Below are 16,658 nucleotides of genomic sequence, written 5' to 3'. Positions count from 1 at the left end.
TGCCCCTCTTCCAGGCCAGCTCTCTGCTGTGGCCAGGGTGTGCAGTGGAAGATGGCCCAAGTGCTTGGGCCCTGCACCCCATGGGAGACCAGGAGAAGCACCTGGCTCCTGCCATCGGATCAGCGCGGTGCGCCGGCCACAGTGCGCCAGCCGCGGCGGCCATTGGAGGGTGAACCAACGGCAAAAAGGAAGACCTTTCTCTCTGTCTCTCTCTCTCACTGTCCACTCTGCCTGTCAAAAAAAAAAAAAAAAAAAAGACTGTAATGGAAAAAAAGACAGGGAAACAAAGAGAATTCCCAACTACCGGTTTGCTCTCCAAATGCCTGTCACAGCTTAGGCTAGGTCAAGGCTGAAGCTGGGAGCTGGTAACACAATCCAGGTCTTGCACATGATTGGCAGGAACCCAAGTACTTGAGCCTAGACCACTGCCTCCCAGGGTGTGCATTAGCAGGAAGCTGGAGCTGGGTGTCCAACCCAGGCACTTTGGTATGAGACATGGGCATCTTAACCAGTAGGCTAAATGCCTGAAGTCCCTTTAATTATGTCAGTGCTGGTTGTCATGTGATGGTGCTTGTTTTAACTTGCATTTCCTTAGTGACTGATAAAGCTGACAAACTTCTCTCGGGCCTATTCATTGTCCTTACATCTTCTCTGGTAAAGTATTCATGCATCTTTTGTCACTTTACAGTTGAGAATTTTATCTTCTTACTGAGTTGTAAGGATTCATTATAAATTCTGAATACTATTCTGTATCAAGTAGATGCATTCCAATTATTTTCTCCAGCTCTGTGGCTTGCATTTAAAGGTATAGCTTTTCTCTCTGTATCAAGAAGTTACACACTGGGGCCGGCACTGTGGCACAGTAGGTTAATCCTCCATCTGTGGAGCTGGCATCCCATATTGCACCAGTTCAAGTCCCAGCTGCTCCTCTTCCCATCTAGCTTCTGCTACGGCCTGGGAAAGCAGTAGAAGATGGTCCAAGTCCTTGGGCCTCTAAACCCATGTTGGAGACCTGGAAGAAGTTCCTGGCTTCGGATTGGCCCAACTCTAGCCATTGAGGCCATTTGGGGAGTGAACCAGTGGACGGAAGACCTTTCTCTCTGACTCTCCCTCTCACTGTCTGTAATTTTACCTCTCAAATAAATAAATAAATAAATCTTTAAAAAAAAAAAAAGAAAGAAATTGCATACTAAGTTCCGGTGAGCATCAGAGTTTGGAAAAGCTGCCTAGATCTGCAGAGGTGGGTAAAGGATGGAGCAGTTCTGCTTTCTACTCTCTCTCCCCCCTCTTCTTCTGTCTCCTCCCCCCCACCCCTCCTCTCTCTCTTTTGTTTCCTTCCTCCCTCCCTCCTCTCCTTCTTTCCTTCCTTCCTTGTTGCTTCTTCCTTTCTATCTGTTGATCTATCTGTCCATTTACATGTATTTAATATTGAGGTCCTGCATGTGAATTTATTTTAGTAAAAATTTGAAATTGCCACTAGAACATATTGAAGTATGCTGATTATTTTTGAGGACACCTGCAATCCAAATTTCCAAACATTTATCAAGGCATTTATAAGAAGCTATAGGCAATTGCACCTAATGCACATGTTTTCAGATCTTTTGGATTTCTAGCAGTGTTAAGTGTGATCATAATCATGTGTTATACTAAACACATTAAAATTAACCACATCTCACATGAAATACATTTTTAAGTTTTTAACCTAATGACATTTATTTCAGTATAGACTTGTGGATATTTATTTTATACTTTAGGTTATAATATAAGCCTATTTAAAGTTTTTTCTCAAATTCTTCTAATTTTGGCCATTGGAAGTTCTTTCAGTTAGCACTTGTGTCCCTAAATATATTTTCTGCATTAAAAAGATTCAAAGAGTAGGTGCCAGCACTGTGGTATAGTAGGTTAAGCCTCAACCTGTGGTGACGGCATCCCATATGGGCTCTGTTTCGAGTCCTGGCTGCTCCACTTCCGATCCAGCTCCCTGCTAACGTCCTGGGAAAAGCAGCAGAATATTGCCCAACTCCTTGGGCCTCTGTACTCTCATGGGAGACCCAGAAGAAGCTCCTGACTTTGGAATGGCCCAATCCCAGATGTTGCAGTCATTTGGGGAGTGAACCAGCTGATGGAAGACCTCTCTCTCTGTAGCTATGCCTCTCAAGTAAATAAATACAATTAATTTTATAATTTTGTTTCTGAAATTATTTGTGGGTAATGTATTTAATTGAAATTTCATAATGATTTCTCAGTAATCATCATGCATATTCAGAAATTCTTGCAAAGTGAGGAAAAGTTAACTTACAAATCATTTTCAAATGCAATGAAGTTTTTGTGATTGTTAATAATAATTAACTGTAATACAAGTGAGAACTTACTAATTTTGGTTTTGCAGTCTCATTTTGTGCATTTTGGAGTTACTACTTCTTTTCTTGTGTGTTTGTTTTGGTTCCTTAAAAGCTCTCTAGGCCTAGGCTCAGTATATAAATAAAAGTGCAATAGGGAAATAACACACCCCTTGTGTGGTGAGGACGCATAGCAAATGTCTGCAGAGCCCCAGGAACCTCACAGGTTTTGACGTGACAGTGACACATCTGCTTCTGATTTGCGTCTGTCTGCTGTTCTCTTCCTGCAGAAATGCCCAGACTGAGCGGACAAAAGCACCAGCTGTCATTAAGATCCAATTCAGGAAAGAGAAAGAGGAATAAGTTATAAGAAAGAGAGCCCTTGTAGTTACCACAGGACATGCAGAAACAAATGGAGCTGGGCAGTGGGTGATAAAACAAGCAATGAGAAAAAGACGTATCCCGCCAACATTTTCCTAGAAGTGCTAGCTGAGCATGATTGTAAGAGCTGAGAGAGTAGCGGCTGTTAGTTCCCTCCCAGGAGGTACACTGCTAGTGAATTTCAAACAGGCAGAAACCACGTTGGGTTAATACGTAGTAGGCACTGAGTGTGATCATGCAAACCTATTCATAAATTTCAAACAGCCCCATGGAGCCATTTGCTTCATATTCTAAATCAGTTACAAACAAACAAAATTAGAACTTTTTAAAAATCCATGTTTTTCTGTTCTGTTCTAGCCCCAAACATTTGGATTTAGTCTGAGAAGGAGCCCAGAAATCCATGGTTCAAGGTTTCCTAGTGACTTTAAGTGATTTGATCTGTCCTTTCTTTGGAGTATTCATTATGGTGTCCCTCAGTCTGCAACATGACATTTTGTATAGGATTTGAATCTCAAATGGGAAATTGTGAGTCTGTGAGAATTAATATACTGTGTTATTCCTTGAAAGAGTAACATATGCTAAGAATCTGCCCCTTAGCAAATTGGGATGAATAAAAGGATACAGGAAACAGGACCTTAAATTTTAATATAACAGCTCAGGTGTCATGGGCAAAACTGGGTACATGTTATGTGGAGCCACTTGTTCAAAGATGATTAAGGCTTTCAGATCAGTGACAGTGTGCATTAAACCAAGTACAGGGCTCTTTGGAGCTTAACACCTGGTGCAATTGCACAAGGGGCACCCATGAGCTCCCAGAGGATGAGATGCATTCTGTCAATGAAGCTGTCAGTTTCAAAAATTAAACTGCTTGAAGGATTTAGGTCAGACTTAATCACTTAGTGGATACAGTGTAAAATATTGAACATTATCATTAGCCTAAGCATTTGCTTCTCTAATTACATAGTATCTATCAGGGTAGGAACATGAAAATCTCCTTTCTGTGTATGTAGAAATTATTGGTTGTTGATAAAACATATGTTTAAATTAGAAAAACCAGCATGAACTTGAAAATACATGTGTGTACATACAATATGCACATACATATGTCACCTGTGTCACTAATGAAAGTGAATCGAACGAAGAAGAAACACTTCCTCCACCACCAACCTCCTTAGGCAACACCGCTCTGAAGTGAGAGGCATAGGCTGCTATCACAAGGCCACAGATTTCATGTTGTAGAGAAGAGAAATGCCCAGATAGGTCCAATTCTGACCACAAAACAGGGCAGTGTAGAAAGGACAAAGAACCTGCATAAAGGGATTTCATTGATGAAGTGGTGACCAGTTGAACTTTAAATGATAGTATAATAGTTGCTGTTGTGTTAACGTGAACAAGGCTTGCTTGGAAATTCAATGAGTTACTAATGCCATTCCAAAGAGAATAGTCTGCATAAATGATAAAAAAAAGATTTATAGAGTTAAAAGAAAGGTGAATATTATTAGTTCTGTTTCAGTTTCTTATTGGTTTAAAAGTACAGAAAAGGTAATATTATATGTAAAGATGCTAAGTATCTCCACTATCTTTAGACTGGCTTGATCTGGCTTTCGTCCATGCAAGTAGAAAGAACAAAAAACAGCCCTGTAATATCTACATATGAAGTGAATACAGCAAATGTTAAAAATTCTTAAATCCTAAGAAAAATGTGTGAATCCTTGGGAAAAATCAGGAAAAAATAGAATCTTTATCAACACCACAAGGGAATGAACAATGCATGTGAACCAACACAATATCAGGCAGAAAGAAAATTAAATAGGTAGTCAGAATCAGTGGCACAAACAAATCCAGGTAGAAAGAGCTATTAACCTTGTTCCAGGTTAATAAATAATCCAAAATACTTAATGAGGAGAGCTAATTACCTAGAGTTAATCCCTCATTTCCTAGAAAGTGAATCTTCTGTATAGGATCAATAAAATTCTAACAAAGATTATGTCAGTTTTAGTAATACTAACAGACTAGGTATATATACCATCACAACAAGACAGTGGGCTATGTAATGTAACCTAAATGAATATTGAAAAATATAGTCTGTGTTAGAGAAAGACACCAGGAAACAAAATAATGACAATAATAACATCCATAGGAGAAGTGAAACCTAAAAAAGAGGTACTGAGAAAACAAATAAAATGTATCCACTAAAAGGAAGTTCACTTTTGGAAAAAGTAGCCCAATTCTTTGTCTCAACTTTTGATAATCAGAATCCTTGGTTAATTGGAGAATATATTTTTATTTTGGATCTGGGAAGATTATTGACATTTCAAAAATATATCGGCCGGCGCCGCGGCTCACTAGGCTAATCCTCCGCCTAGCGGCGCCGGCACACCGGGTTCTAGTCCCGGTCGGGGCGCCGGATTCTGTCCCGGTTGCCCCTCTTCCAGGCCAGCTCTCTGCTGTGGCCAGGGAGTGCAGTGGAGGATGGCCCAAGTGCTTGGGCCCTGCACCCCATGGGAGACCAGGAAAAGCACCTGGCTCCTGGCTCCTGCCATCGGATCAGTGCGGTACGCCGGCCGCAGCGCGTCAGCCGCGCGGCCATTGGAGGGTGAACCAATGGCAAAGGAAGACCTTTCTCTCTGTCTCTCTCTCTCTCTCACTGTCCACTCTGCCTGTCAAAAAAAAATATATCAAAACAATATCACCATTTCTCTGCTTATTTAATAATATTCATTAAAAAAAAAAAAACAAACGCAGGGGTGGGGAGAGCAGGATGGCACGAGGGTAAAGCCACCGCTGGAGACACTGACCTCTCATATGAGTGTCAGATCCAGACCCAGCAGGTCCACTTCTGATCAAGCTGCCTGCTAATGCATCTGGGAAGGCAGTGGAAGATGGCTCAAGGCTGGGACCCCTGCACCCACGTCGGGGACTCAGATGGAGTTCCAGGCTCCTGACTTTGGCCTCAGCCAGTCCTGGCCATGGTGGCCATTTGGGAAGTGAACCAGAGGATGGAAGAGCTCTCTCTGTCTCTTCCTCTCTTACTTTAACTCTGCCTTTCAAATCAATCAATAAGTCTTTAAAAAATTACTGTAGCTATACCTCTAGATATTAACATTAATAAAGGAATGAATTAAACCTATGAAACTGTGACATAGGCTTAAAATTAGAATAATGTTCAGTTTGTATGTGTGTGAATTTTATCTTTTTTAGGCGATTGAAGTACAATAATCACAGTAAATTTGTATTTTCCATGTGACAGAAGGCAATTTATATTTAAATATTTATGAAAATTATTTTCAAAGTTTTGTTTATTAATTATATAAATGTCATGAACTTATTGTTAAACTGCATACAAACAGTCATTAGTATTCCTTTCTGTGGGGTGCTCCCTTCAGGTATTAAAAAACTGATCAGGAGTGAGGGGTGGGAGAGCACATTTGGCTTAGCGGTGAAGACCTTGATTCGCATGCCTGCAGCCCACATCAAAGTTCCTGGATTCAAGTCCTGGCTCTGGTCCCTAATTCTAAGCTTCCTGCTAATGTGTACCACGGAAGGCAGCAGTGATGATTCCAGTAATCGCGTCCATGCCACCCATATGGGAGACTTAGATTGAGTTCTTGGCTCTTGGCTTTGGCCTGGCCATTGTGGGCATTTGGGGAGTGAATCAGAGGGAAGCTCTGTTTGTCAGACTCTCTCCCTCTTTCTTTCAGAAAACAATAATAAGCCTGCACAGTGGCTCACTAGGCTAATCCTCCGCCTTGCGGTGCCGGCACACCGGGTTCTAGTCCCGGTTGGGGTGCCGGATTCTGTCCCGGTTGCACCTCTTCCAGGGCAGCTCTCTGCTGTGGCCAGGGAGTGCAGTGGAGGATGGCCCAAGTGCTTGGGCCCTGCACCCCATGGGAGACCAGGAGAAGTACCTGGCTCCTGCCATCGGATCAGCGCGGTGCGCAGTCCGCAGCGTGCCGGCCGCTGCAGCTATTGGAGGGTGAACCAATGCAAAGGAAGACCTTTCTCTCTGTCTCTCTCTCTCTCTCACTGTCCACTCTGCCTGTCAAAAAAAAAAAAAAAAAAAAACCAATAATAATAATAAAAAGAATTGATCACTGTTTCCCAAAGAAACAATGCTTATGCCACATCATCTTGGTGCTCCCGAGATGTCTTTTAAATAATTATACATATGAGATAGAAAATGAAATATCACTTTCCATTAATTTGTGTAACATTTCACAGGAGCACAAACTAGTATAAACCCTCCATATTTCTGTAAAGGAGAAATGACCTGAGACCTTCATCCTCCCTTCATGTTTTCTTCCATTAGCGTGAATGCTACGTTCTCTGGGTTCACAGCCTTTGCTGATGCCTAGAGGTGAGAGCGGAGAGTGTGAGATGGGTTTAGAGGGAACTCGACTATGCATTCTTTTCTAACTTTTTAATTTTGAACCATATAAATATGTAACAGTTAAATTTTTAAATGTATCTATTAAAATCTCACCTTTTAGTCAACTGGTGCTTTATGGCTCCTTTGTGTTATATAAGTCAGTTAGTATTAAAAAACGAGTTATGGGGGCTGGCGCTGTGGCTTAGAGGGTAAAGCCACCACCTGCAGTGTCGGCATCCCATATGGGAACCAGTTTGAGTTCCAGCTGCTCCACATCCAATCCAATTCTCTGTTATGGCCTGGGAGTGCAGTAAATGATGGCCGGAGTTCTTATGCCCCTGCACTTGTACAGGAGACCCAGAGAAAGTTCCTGGCTCCTGGCTTCCTATAGGCACAGCTCTGACCATTGTAGCCCTTTGGGGAGTGAACCAGTGGATGGAAGACCTCTGTCTCTCTCTGCCTCTGCTTCTCTGTAACTCTGCCTTTCAAATAAAAAATAAATAAATCTTTTATTTTTTAAAACAATATGCCTCTTTGTATCCACTTCCTTTCAAACTATTTGTGTTTTACTTTTTTTTAAAAGAGATTTATTTTATTTATTTGAAAGACAGAGTTACAGAGAGAGGTAGAGACAGAGAGAGAAGTCTTCCATCCTCTGGTTCACTCCCCAGGTGGCCGCAACGGCCGGAGCTGTGCTAATCCAAAGCCAGGAGCCAGGAGCCTCCTCCAGGTCTGCCACGTGGGTGCAGGGGCCCAAGGACTTGAGCCATCTTCCACTGCTTTCCCAGGCCATAGCAGAGAGCTGGATCAGAAGAGGAGCAGCTGGGATTAGAACCGGCGCCCTTATGGGATGCCAGTGCTTCAGTTCAGGGCTTTAACCTGCTGTGCCACAGTGCCGGCCCCGAAAAGAAATAAATCTTTAAAAAAATGAGTTAGGTAGTACAACCAATTGGTCACTGGCGTTGAAAGTGATGGAATACTCTACAGGAAAGAGCTAAAAAGCAAGGCAGAAAGGCATGATTTTTGGGGTGTGAAATCACAATTACAACTATCAAATCACATGTAGAGATAATGGTGATGTTCTTAGCACTGCTTAAATGTGGCTGTTTTACAAACTACCACCCAAACATCCAGTAGTTGTAGGATGCTTTTATAACATTGCAAAGTAATTGTAAGGAAGAGAACTGTGCTTTATACTCTGAATCCTTTCATCGCCTGACATTTCAAAACAAACTTTTCATTGAGTGGCACCAATTATCATTTAAAATGTATCCTAAAGAATACTGTATAGTTGTCCACTACCAATATGCTGTGCCTGTAAACATTAAAGGCCCAAGTAGTATGGGTTCTTGTCACCCATATAGGAGACCTAGATTGGATTCCTGGCTCATGGGTTTGGCCTGGCTCATCACTGGTTATTATAGGCATTCGGAGAGTAAAGCAGAAAATCAGAGATTTCTCTCCCTGTCTATTTCCTTTTTTGTCTGCATTTCAATAAAAATGAATGAATAAATAAACAAATAATGCTATAACAAGGAAATAGAAGCATAAAAATAAAAAGCACAAATTATTTTATTCTTTAACTTATTTTACCTTTTTTATCTTTTAAAGAGAAGCAAATGCAATTATTTCTTCTTAAAACAGAACTCCCTCATAAATTAAATTGAAAACTGCAACTTTTTTCATTGACTATATAACTACTTTTGTTTTCCGACTGAGTTTCCAGTTATTATTGTTAGCTAATCTTTAGCCATTTAATCTTCCTTTGAAACAGACACAATTTCATTTTTCTACCCAATTATGCATAATACAGCCTATTTGAACATCCTGCACAGGTGATCATTAGATTTAGGTTTGTCATATTTCATTAGCAGAGACCGTTTGTTCAGAAAAATACAACTCATTTTCTACTCAAACATCTAGTGTTCATATATATATATATATATTCATATATACAATGACTTAAAAATTAAAAACAGAGCATACCTTTATGAGTGAACACTTTTTATTTGTGTAGATGGGAGACGGAAGAGATTATTTTTCTGAGATAATTATTAATAGCCTTCTCTACCTGTTTTTAGGGATTTACTCATTAACCTGTATTTCTCCTATACGTTCAAATTTTCCCTCATTTATTCCAGTATGTACTTAAACCAATTTCCCATTTCTCACCAGTAAATGTGACTAAGTAGGTAGGTCATAACAAGAATAGAAACAAACATGTGTGCCCTTGATCTTGTTCTTTGTTGGCGGAGTTCTGGAGGAGGAAGAACAGGAAGAGGAGGAGGAAGGGGAGAGGAGAGTAAGGGCAAGAGATCCTCAAGTCAGGATATGTGTTTCTTATCTCTCAGGGGCACTGAGGGTCCACTGGGGATCTGAAACCCCTTGCCAGTTGGCTTTTTGTTAGATTAGAAGGTGGGATGAAGTAGGAAGCCATTAGTTCTGCTTTCTTTTGGTACTTCCTGCCGTGGCGGCAGCGATCGCGGTGGCTGAGTGTGGTTTTCTGGGTTTGTGTTCACACAGCTTGATTCCATGAGCGGCAGTCTGAGAATCATGCTGTTGTGGGCTCTAGGGAGTTCTGTTCTGTCTGCGCTCTCCCTGCTGTACAGAAGGGACCATGTTCCTCCACTTGCTGGTCTTTTGAGTCAGTGTTCCTTCTCCTTTTTGTTTCCTCCCTCAGGTTTCCAACACCTGTGTAATGATTCCTTAATGAATTCCACTCTATTTAAAATGCCCGTGTCTACTCACAGGTATGTTTTCTACAAAATACTAAGGAAAAGTGTGATTTCTATCTGTTTTATTATCTTCCCACTTCTGGAGCCTTTCGTTCACTTTCAATGCTCTGCGAACATCAAAACCTCCTCCAACCTCTGGTTGATCAGAACTTACTATAAAGCTCCTTATTTTCACATGATGCCGTGCTCAGATTCTTTCTCATACCAAAACATTTATCCTGCGTCTAACACTTCCAGGGACTTCCAGAGTAGCACAGTCTTGCACTGACCTCTAAAGCCAATGCAACATGACGTTCTTTCTAGGACGCATTTGACCCTGGCCGTCAGAATTGGACTTCCTCATCTTTGCTCACATAGCTACAAATCTGTACTTCTGCTAAAGATAGCATCTGTTTAGGGTCCACAGACTAAAAGCCCTCAAGACAGAGCCTTGTCTTTGTCACATCTTTATTCTCAGCTTAATATTGCATGGAGGAATATCAAGGGCTAGTACCTGAAATGGCCACAATGGATGCTATAAACTAAGTAGACATGGCTAGAGATTAAAAAGGACAATCAGGGAATAGCAGGTAGGAATATAAAAACAGTATGAGGAAATTTGGTTAATTCTCTCAATAGAGTCTTTTTACACAAAACGGTTTGAACTGACCTGAGCTTCTTCCACCATGGCTCCTGGGATCTTTACAGGAAGTTATAACTTATCTTTGAAGAAAGCGCTTAATAAGTTACTCAGATGTGTGGTGCTTCTGATGCAAAACCCCATAACTTAACTGGAACATTAACTCTTTGTTAAAGTTCTTAAAATTTTTTGTTTATTTAAAAGGCAGAGAGAGAGAGAGAGAGAGAGAGAGAGAGAGAGAAATCTCCCTTCTACTGGTTCACTCCCCAAATGCCCATAATAACCAGGGCTCTGCCAAGCTGAAGTTGGGTGCTAGGAACCTAATCCAGGTCTTCCATCTGGGTGGCAGGGACCCAACTACTTGAAGCAATCACCTGCTGTCTCCCAGAGTGCACACTAGCAGGAAGCTGGAATTGGCAGTTGAGCCATGACTCAAACCCAGGCACTCCAGTATGGGATATGGTCATCCAAAGGTGTGTCTTAACTGCTATGCCAGACACTTGCTCCTGAAACATTAATTCTTAAAATAATTAAGTAGCGGATAATGGCTCAAGAGCATATCATTTAAGGACATGTATATTTAAACAAAGGAATCCTAAAAACTCATAGCAGTATGGGGCAGTTCTGTAGTGATGTGAATTTCAGACCCTGTAACAAGCGGGAGGGATGGGTTAGTGGGCTTTTTGACATCATTCAATTATCCAGACTCAGGCAACATCCTGCTCTGACAAACTTATCCACAGGCAAGTGAACACACTAGCAAGCCAGTGTGAGGGAAAATAACCCCAGGGCCAATCACCAATCTTAGTAATCAAAAAGCTGTCGTTTCATATCACCATGTCCTGGCCAAAATGAGGGCAAGCAATTTTTAAGTTCATTTTCTCTTTAGATATTACTTCAGCATCCATCATGCAAATGTGAGACACCCTGTAGAGCTTCAAGGAGGACAGTTTACAAAATGCGTTAGCCCAGGAAAGGCAGCAAGGAACACAAAGCGTCAGGGGCATTTGAGCAGAAATGTGTGTTGAAGTGTTCAGATTTTCAAGACTTTTTGTATTAGAACTCATTAAGTAACAGGCAACAACTTTCAGAAGGTGAAATCTCACTGTTAAAATGGACAGGTTTGGGGACCGGCACTGTGGTGCAGCGGGTTAAAGCCCCAGCCTGCAGTGCCAGTATCCCATATGGGTGCCAGTTCAAGTCCTGGCTGCTCCACTTCTGATCCAGCTCCTTGTTGATGTGCCTGAGAAAACTTCAGAGGATGGCCCAAGTCCTTGGGCCGCTGCACCCTGTGGGAGTCCCAGAAGAAGCTTCTGGCTTCTGGCTTCTGGCTTCAGGTCAGCTCAGCCACTTAGGGAGTGAATCAGCAGATGGAAGACATCTCTCTCTCTCTCTCTCTCTCTCTCTCTCTCTCTTTCTCTCTCTCTCCCTCTCTCTCTCTCTCTGTCTCCACCTCTCTCTGTAACTCTTTCAAATAAATAAAATAAATCTTTAAAAAAAAGACAGGTTTAATCAATGTCCCAAGTGTAGAAACAACAGAAATATTAGAAATAACAAACAATACGGTTTTGAGTTCATATGTTCACACATGTTGAATCTAGGGATCTTACTATGTCCTTTTCATGTGTTCTAGAATCCAACAGAGGCTCCAGAAGCTGTTGTATAGGCACACGGCTCCTCTACTTGTAGACTAACAACCCTTAACTTTGCTCTGGGCCCTGATTTTTCTGGAAAGAAATTTGAACAAGAGCTGCTTTGAAGGGATGCTTCACACAATGGAAACAGTGCAGGTAGTTATTTGTATTTTTAATTTGAAAGAATGTAAAGCATGTTGATCAAAGTTCTGATTTTTAGTTACAGGTAGCTTACTGTAGAAATTTCTAAGGGAATTATTATACAATAAATTAAGTTTGCTTTATTGAGCAAAATATTTGAAGTCAGAAGGTCTTTGATGAATAAAATCGTAAAAGATAGGAATCGGGGAAAATCCAACAATAGTATCTAATGCAATGGAGACAAGTAATACAGATGATTAAATACTTCACATATATCTGTTACTGAATAACTTTAATGTCAGAGGCATTTTCAAACATTATCTCATTCAGTTTTCACAGTAACCTTTCAGGTTACTATTTCTCAATTGTGGATTTCCAGGTTCAAAAAGAATAAATAACTTTTGTAAGGCCACGTGGCTAATATTCAAGTGCTGTGATTCAAATATATGTCTGCTTTATTAGGTGTAGCGCTTATTTTTTCCACTCTATTGAACTGCCTAGAAATGTTTAATTTAATGCAAAACTTTTCTGTAAAAAACTATTCTCTATGAAATTTTCTCAACCAATATTTTCTTGTTTCAAAATTATTTCTAGTAGCAGTTTATAAACTCTTCAAAGTAATTCAACATTTTGACCTTTCTTTTAGACAAACAAGCAATACAAATGATAATGGTCTACAATAATGAGGCTCTTTTGTAGCAAGGCGATCACTAATTCTTGTTTTCTTTCAAGGTAAATTCTGCTTACGTAATTAGTACTTCAGTAATTCAGTTTAGGTAGCCTTCCCTGACTGCTGGAATAACTCAAGTTCAAATTCTGTTATGAGCTCTCATACCACCATACTCTCATGCTGCTGAGTATGCATTTATTTGTGTGGGTCTTTTTTTTTTTTTTTTTGGTATTCCATCTAAATTGCAGGCATGGTTTTGCATGTTTTTATTCTACATTGAGTCCTGAGTCCCCACTATCACACCCAACGGTTAATAGGTCCTCAATAAGTATTTATTAGTTGAGTAGCTGGTTAGACAGATAGATGGTTACAAAGTTAAAGGTAAGAGACCCTGATTGCTAGTACTGAAAAAGTCTTCATAAATGACCTGGGATTTAATGCAGGCTTTGAAAAGGAGGCAAGAATGAGATTTAAATTCACATGTAGAAAATATATAGCCTTGATTACAGTTTCTATTTTTTCCCAAGTGCAATCAAGAAGGTACATCTTACATTTAGTCTCACAGTCTCTCTCAACACATTTGGGAGAAGATGGTCTTGGTACATTAAGCAACGTGGCTAATTAAGAGGAAATGAAAATCGTTCTTAAGTGAACCATTTCCCACTTCCCCTCTAGTTTCCTTTCATACTATTTATCCTTGAACATCTATCTCCTTGAGTGTAAATAATACTACATATTCGTGTTTCATTAGAAATGACCTTTAGTAAAAAGTAAAATTAAGGCCATATTCTCCTTTTTTGCACACTTGTATAATGCACTGGACACATTTTGGATTAGAGCTAAGGGACACATTTGTTTCATTATTTTTTGGCCCTGATGTCTGAAAAGATAATAAAATCCAGAAAGCTGTTTTGTTTTCTCAGCATACAAGACTTAACACCTCTGCCTTTCCATGGACTTTATTCACCATTACATCCCCTGCCTAGTCCTTGTAGACATCTGAGTTTTCCACTTTAACTCCCTCAAACCCTTCTTGGTGCATCTCTTCATTTCTCCTTTTTCTAAATTTCCTCTCTCCCATGCATTTTTCTGACTCTTTCTCAAACTTTCAACTTTTTAAAGATTTATTTATTTATTTAAAAGAGTTACAGAGAGAGGGGGATATATGGAGAGAGAGAGAGAGAGAGAGGGAGGGAGAGAGAGAGCGAGAGTCTTAGATTCAGTGGTTCACTCCCCAAATGGCACAATGGCAATGGCTGAGCCAGACAAAGCCAGGAACAGGGAGCTTTATCCATGTCTCCCACTTAGATGGCAGGGATCCAAGCACCTGGACCATCTTCTACTGCTTTCCCAGGCCATTAGCAGGGAGTTAGATAGGAAACGGAGCAACTGGGACATGAATCAGCATCATGTATGATGCCACTGTTGCAGGTGGAGCCTTTACCTGCTCTGCCAGTCCCTCCTTTCTCAAACTTTCGCTACATGCCTTAATTGGCTGCTCTAGCAAATTAAAAAGCCATTATTATTTTGCTATTGCCTTTGCATATTTTGATTTAAAGGAGATTCTCCCTTAATTGTCAGGTTTTTTCTCATCTGGGAGCTTCACAATATTCTCCCAGACCTCGTCCTGCAACACAAAGACCAAAGACAGCCCCGAGCCCTCTTTCCATACACACCCAGAGTGGATATTTATTTTGTCATTAGGTATTAATTCAAATGTGTTCTTGGACTGCTTGTTGCAATGCAATCACAGGAATACCCATGATTCTCCCTTCCTCTCACCCACAAAGATTTTCCTCTGTTGGTTATGTTTTTCTCTTGCCAGATAATTGAGTTAAAAGTGTATGTAGTCTAGGCAAATTCTGCCAGATGAGACGAGATGACAAAAGAGTCTATTTTAAGAAATAATGACCAGAAGGGGACATCTTGTGCACCATGCCACTCCTGACTGATTGCCTTCATTACGCTGCTCTGGCTACACAAGAGACACATACATTAAGAAGTCTGTATCCTCCGCTCTCCTCGGACTGTTGGGGAAACCAGCTTCATTTCTAGACACAGAGAAGAGAATGTCAGGCTAAAATAGAATACAGACAAGCAAAGTTTCTAAAAGACTCAAAGGCATATTATGAGGAAGACTTGGATTAAAAATCAAACAAAAATACATTTTACAGTCAATAGACAGGAAGATATGCTAAAAACCACCTGGGAGCCAGGAGCCCTGAATTTTGGTCCTGCTCACTCATTAATTCACTGTGAGACCTTGAAGAAGTCACATAAACTTTTGGGATTCCATTATTCTCATTTTAAAAATGACAAAATCGGCCTTATGATTTTCTAGATCTAAATTGCAAGATGCAAAGATGAAAGATATCATCATCTAATAGTGATGTATAAAATAATCTGAGCAAATTGTTCCCATCAAAATGACTGAATTCAAATACTATCTAGCCTCGTAAGTGTATTTTTTAACTCTATGGTCTTTGTTTAAATTGTATCTTCCCTATGTCTTAGTCATCTAATCTGTAAATGTGGCCAATCACAGCATCTGCAAGGCAGGGTTGCTGGTGAATCAAAACAGCTAATTCAGATAAAGCCTAAGCATGGTGGCGGAGGTCAGAAGGTACTCCAGCTCTAGGCATTTATGGTATCTTCTGAGAAATACCTAGAAAGAGAATCCAAACATATGCTTGTCTTTGTTGGTTTGATGCATTTCAGATCTCCTAATATGGTATTTCTACAAATCCTATGTTAACAGATCAAATCCAGTTAATGCCATTCTCCTTCCTAAATTCTGACTATCAGTAACAATTAACATAGGAGTCTAGGAAAGAACAGAGCTGCGGTAATGAGCTGAGGCAACAGCTCAACTCTGCCCTTCACCAGGCATCCGTCTTCCGCCTCTGACATTCTCCGGCCTTCTGAGTTCACCTCGGACCCAGGTAGTCATTGTCTCTTTCACTAACAAGAATGTAGAATCTACGTGGCAACAAATCATCCAACTTTTGTGCTTTGCGCTCCGAACTATTCACACAAGCCAATCTGTCCTTCAAACAGGAAAGCACTCCAGAACTGCTGAGCCTTTGTTTCTATAGCAACAGCACAGGTCAATAGCTGCTGTCGCACCTTCAACAGCCTTGATTGCGTTTGGCAATTTACCATCTTCTGTGCTTCCCTTTGTTTGAGCTGCTCTCATTTGCTTAATTCCCATCTCTATTGGGAGAAACTCAAAACGCAAAACTACAGGAGCAGAATGTAGATTAAAGGCTGAAGAGGATTTAATAAAATGCTGGTGAGCACCATTTATCTCATAACTCATCATACGCTTCTTGAAATCAAGTCCTTCATCTTCAACTTTAGAATCTTCTTTCCCATATTCTATTGCAGTTTGAAAAGTCTTTGCTCACAATTTCCTATGGTTCTGTCTTCCAAGACTATAGTCTTAGATAACAGGGGCTATCAGTTAGGGTAAATTACATATCTGTTATACAAAGCCTGGTGTATCATCGGACCTTTGTTCCGAGGTAATGCTTTCGTCTTTCGGGTTCTTGAACACACCATATGCTCTGGGCCCTCACCTGCTGTCCCCTGTTTTTGGAACTCCAGTCCCTCATTCTCTATCTCCCTGTATCCCAATTATCCTTTAGGTCTTAATTAGTGCACTTTCTGCAGGAAAGCTTTTCTACCCCCAAGCCTGGTTCTGGTCTCCCACTGCAGCTTGCCAGCCCCTATTGTACCCTTGTCACCATACACTTCAGCAGCCTCTGTGA

Source organism: Oryctolagus cuniculus, chromosome 14 (assembly GCF_051225735.1).
Source record: "Oryctolagus cuniculus isolate XC-2025 breed Fujian yellow rabbit chromosome 14, ASM5122573v1, whole genome shotgun sequence".
Classification (NCBI taxonomy): Eukaryota; Metazoa; Chordata; class Mammalia; order Lagomorpha; family Leporidae; genus Oryctolagus; species Oryctolagus cuniculus.
Note: the sequence above shows the minus strand (reverse complement) of the source record.